This window comes from Macrobrachium rosenbergii, chromosome 48 (assembly GCF_040412425.1).
Source record: "Macrobrachium rosenbergii isolate ZJJX-2024 chromosome 48, ASM4041242v1, whole genome shotgun sequence".
In the NCBI taxonomy this organism is placed as follows: domain Eukaryota; kingdom Metazoa; phylum Arthropoda; class Malacostraca; order Decapoda; family Palaemonidae; genus Macrobrachium; species Macrobrachium rosenbergii.
The window spans coordinates 9924895-9930587 of record NC_089788.1 but is presented as its reverse complement, the minus strand read 5'-3'; positions in this window follow the sequence as shown (position 1 = coordinate 9930587).

Here is a 5693-nt window from a genome sequence, read left to right as displayed (position 1 = left end):
AATTTCTGATTTTTTTAGCTTTTCATCTTTTAATTTATTAATTTACCTTTTTTTCTTTTCTAATAACTGATCTCTTTCTGTATATCCTATTGTATTTTGTAACGTCTTTCAAATGAACACCATAATTTTTTGGAAGATTGAATTTCAAGTCAGGGACCCCCAGTGAGCTTGTTCCATATGAATAGGGGTTTATTTTCTAAATAATAATAATAATAATAATAATAATAATAATAATAATAATAATAATGATAATAACAATAATAATAATAACTAGTTTTCTTCTGACAGATTTTTGTTTGTTTGCTGAAAGATGTAAGCGATCCGCTTCCTCCTCATCTACTGTACACACAAATAGGGTGAAAGGGAACGAAGACTCGGTCGAATTAATGACTCCAAGCTGCTCTTTCATATTTTGTTAGTCTCTGGGACGTGACGCCTATTTCTTTACAGGCAGATTCTGCTTCTGCCTCTGCATTGTGCTTTGCAAACAGTTGGTGTTTGCTTAAGTAGACTTTAATGAGCCAATTATCTTTGGTTTTTAGATAGCGTTGAATTGGTTCTGTATTGGAATCTAAATGATCAGCAACATCCTTCGTACTTTCATCATATGGTAATTTTATTGTCTTTAACATTTATTTATTTATTTATTTACTTATGTATATGTTTATACATATATGTATATATATAATATATTTATTTAGTATTTGTTTGTACCTCTGCAGAAAATTCGATTTGTTCTATTGATGGCTTTTTCGATAGCTGGGTGAGAAGTTAAGGGATTGTCTGACCTTACTGAGATAAACGCGTGAGAACATCTTTAACTTTCCAAGAAAAAGTTTACTGTCTTCTACAGTCTTCACTGATGCATCCTTAAATTTATGAAACAGACAATGATGACACTTCGTGTAGACGGCAAAGACACACTTCGAATGTTTTCTTTTGATAATCGAAGTTATTCCTCTTCCTCTCAAAAAAAAAAAAAAAAAAAAAAAAAAAAAAAAAAAAGGCAGTTCACCATGGTTTTTCCCATCCACTGTGAAATTTATTCTTTGAACCTAGCGTATTGAGACTACTAATGAGATTGGTATCCCAAAGCGGGGAGACATCACCGTATCTTATCAAAATTTCAGGCAGAATTTCCATATCAAAGCATTCCGTGTAGAGATTCGCCAGCAGGGCGGGAAGGGTGTTGGTTACCATTACTACAGTCTTTAAATATTGATAAAAGATGGAATTGAGAAAGTAAACCTTGGCTGTGCAGAAATGAATTAATTTTACCGGTTTTTGAAGGCCAAGGAAAGTGGTGTTGACAGGTCTCAAACTACGTGTAATTTAGCTCCCGTAGGGGGGCAGCACCGTCAGTGCACCTCATGCGGTGCACTGTGGGCGTTACTTAAGGTTCTTTGCGGCGTGCCTTCGGCCCCTAGCTGCAACCCCTTTCATTCCTTTTACTCTACCTCTGTTTATATTCTCTTTCTTCCATCTTACTTTCCATCTCTCCTGACAATTATTGATTCATGGTGCAACTGCGAGGTTTTCCTCCTGTTACACCTTTTAAACCTCCTTTACTCTCAGTTTCCGTTTCAGCGCTGAAGGACCTCATAGGTTCCAGCGCTTGGCCTATGGCCTAAATTCTATATTCCATTCTAAAATTTAGCTCATTGTTAAAAAAGTCAAGTATACCTTAGTTTAACCAGACCACTGAGCTGATTAACAGCTCTCGTAGGGCTGGCCCCAAGAGATTAGACTTATTTTACGTGGCTGAGAGCCAACTGATTACCTAGCAACGGGACATACAGCTTATTGTGGAATCCGAACCACATTATGACGAGAAATGAATTTCTATCACCAGAAATAAATTTCTCTAATTCTTCATTGGCCGGTCGGAGAGTCGAACGCTGGGCCAACAGCGTGCTGGCCGGGAGCTCTACCCACCCCTCCAATGAAGAACTAGCTATGCTTCACATGGGGTGAGGGGAAGGCGTTTAGGAGAGGATATAGCCAATCTGCATGTTGCTTTAATTGCATATTCATTGACTACTTCAAATTTTTTAAAAGAACCAAGCCTTCCCGCCCCTAAATAGGTCTTCATTAGATAGAATTGTAAAAATTTGTTATCTCATGTTTTAAGCAGATATTCGTATGCCCTTGTTTAGGTAAAGACCGTTTGATTAAACTTGTTAATTTGAACAATCCCACAAATAGCAATATTCCAAGTTTAGTGTATTGCATTCCGTAATTATTTTAGCGTAATTTCTATTCAGGAAGGCCCTAATGCACGGTATGTTATGGTATAATAGTATATGATTGAAGCCTTATGAAGACGAAACTCCATTCGGGCTTGAAATATTGTATGAAAAATGCATTTCATCTGTGCATAACCAATCCTTGTTCAGCACCAGCTCTTGTAAACAACAATGCGGTTGTAATGGGGGACAGCTCCACAACGCCCCCGGCCTCCCCCCCGTCACCGAATCTTTTCATGGAATATGCTGAAATGGAAATTGTCCTGCCCATCAAACCTTAAAACATGAACTGGCATAATAACTGGAGATTACAATATGTTTGCCATCAGTAGATTCGATGCCCTAGTTTAGAGCATTACATTGAAAACTGAATCGGGAAAAATATCGGAAATGGCCATTTTAGGTATCCTACCAAATAAAATGCAATATTCGTTTGTTCTGTATGTAACACTGATATTGACAGTGTACAGATAACGAACTCCACATTTTTGCCATCACAGAATATTGAGGAAGAAGAATTACTGTTAACATTTTGTACTTGATATAAGCGCGATGCAGTTATAAAATGAATTATTTCTCTCCTTTTTATCGAAACAGCTAGATTTAATTTTAAATATAACGAGAAATCGGAAGATGCATTTACTGTGCATAGAAAACCAACAAGTCATTTTCTTGTAATTCATTACCTCGGACATTGTGGTGTTTCAGTAAGAGTGTGACTGACTAAAAATTTTTCTTAGAGATCTAAAGAAACATTCAAACAGCCCTCGCAAAGGAATTCAAGGTCATCCATCACCATATGCTGTTGATATAATGACTTAACCTTTCGTATATCATCGATAAAGGCTTTTCCCAGAAAACAGTGAGTAGGTTTAGCCATAAAATCAAACTTGTTTGTCGAAGGTATCTAATATGAAAACCATTTTTATTTTACTGTTCAGAAACCACGGGAAGTTTTATCATAGTATAGAATTAAAACATAAATCAATGGATAAATTGGTAAATATGCTCATAAACATAAATTACTAGATAATTAAATACATAATAGATAAATTATTCGTTATTTATGACGTACTATGCTGAGAGATTGCCGTACATTTTATGTTTTAGATCAGTGGTTCTCAATTTTTTGGTATCGTTACCCCCGGCGGTGGTGTGATAGATCACCATTACCCCTCCCTACCCCATTCCTCTTCAGTTATGTGGAGTTATAATAGAAAGGAAAGAAAAATATTGGAATGCTTAATTTCTATTGCATTTTATATGTAAGAAATTAATTTTACTTTTACTCGGGTCTTAAGAAATAAAGAATTTAGATTTTAGACATTATTCTTGTGACAAAAAATTAAAATAAAAAAATTGTTCCTTTTATTACCTACTGGAATTAAAGCATAATTTCTTTGGTAATTAATAGAGAATAAAGACCTTATTGCTGCTATTACGTTTAGAAAGTGCCTCGTTACCCCCCAGAAACGGATTCATTACCCTAGCGGGGGTAAGTACCCTCAGTTTGAGAACCACTGTCTTAGAGAGAGAGAGGGAGACAGGACGATCCATATCTCAAACGAGAGCGGCATGGGACGACTTGGAGAACCCAGGCACTGGTTTTTCTGAGAGCTTTGGACCGTAACATCAATAGAAGTGAGTCCTCACCGTTTTCCAGGAGGAAAACTAGCCCGTACAAAAAGAAAATGATGGAACCTGGAGAATCCAGGCACTGGTCCTTCAGAGATCTAGACCGTAACATTAATAGGAGTAAGTCCTCACCATTTTCCAGGAGGGAAACTAGCCCGTACATAAGGAAAATGCTGGAACCTGGAGAATCCAGGCACTGGTCCTTCTGAGAGATCTGGACCGTAACATCAATAGGAGTGAGTCCTCACCATTTTCCAGGAGGGAAACTAGCCCGTACAAAAGGAAAATGCTGGAACTTGGAGAATCCAGGCACTGGTCCTTCTGAGAGATCTGGACCGTAACATCAATAGGAGTGAGTCCTCACCATTTTCCAGGAGGGAAACTAACCCGTACAAAAGGAAAATGCTGGAACCTGGAGAATCCAGGCACTGGTCCTTCTGAGAGATCTGATCCGTAACATCAATAGGAGTGAGTCCTCACCATTTTTCAGGAGGAAAACTAGTCCGTACAAAAGGAAAATGCTGGAACCTGGAGAATCCAGGCACTGGTCCTTCTGAGAGATCTGGACCGTAACATCAATAGGAGTGAGTCCTCACCATTTTCCAGGAGGGAAACTAGCCTGTACAAAAGGAAAATGCTGGAACCTGGAGAATCCAGGCACTGGTCCTTCTGAGAGATCTGATCCGTAACATCAATAGGAGTGAGTCCTCACCATTTTCCAGAAGGGGAACTAGCCCTTACAAAAGGAAAATGCTGGAACCTACCATCATCAATCAAAACTATAACATGAGCCTGTCAGGAGGTCCCCGGATGGCGGACACAATAATCAAATGCTAGTGAAGGCCTTTTCCGAAACATGTGATCCAATTAGACCGTTTTTCTAAACTTCGATCGATCATCTTGTGCCATACGAGGTTCCTTGTCATCAACCACGCACACCTGTGGGCTGATGTGAATTCCTTCTTACATAGTCTTGATAAAAGAAAAAAAAAACTCCTGCATATACATAATACAGTTTTGCTGTTATAGTATATTTGTAATATACTGGAAAAAAACTTGAAAATCAGGATGTAGTAGGAAAAAGACTCAAAACTCCAGAAAGTATCCGTATATTTTTTGTGTGAAGGGGAATATGTGACCTAATTTTCAGTTCAGAAAACTGAGAACTTGAAAATAAATAAAAAAAAACAAATATTCCATCTTTGAGGTAAATGCTTTTTATAATTACCTTTTTTTTTAAAGGAAATACTTAGAAAATGCATTTCGTGTTTATTTAGTTGTTCCACATTTTGTTATGCAAGACATTTGGCGTGAAGAACATGCTTACTACTGCCTGAGTGCAAGTTGAATCAGTTCGTAGCTTTTCTGTGATTAAAATTTTCATAAAATCCTCTGATCATTTATGATAGTAGTTTTGGAAAGATTAAAAATTAGGAATATATTTTTTATTAATGGGTTTTTTGTGGACTTGGTGATATTACTGTATATATGAATGCTAATTTTCTTACTTAATAATAATAATAAACTGATAACAATAATAATAACAATTTGTTTGCCATAAATGTTTTACATAGTGCTTTTAGGAGAACCTAATGTTAACAATTATGCCAGAAATGTTGAAAAAATTTTAAACTGGGACTAATCAAATGGCTAAGGTCTGAATAAGATCTGTTAGATTCAACTGCTGTTATTGGCGTGTTTTGATCGTTTTTTTCTTGTATGAAGAAACAGTGAAACTTCCTTTTAACAGCTCTTTACATGTTCATGTTCTTGTTTTTTTTCATGTTCATTTTTTTATAATATTGCGTATCC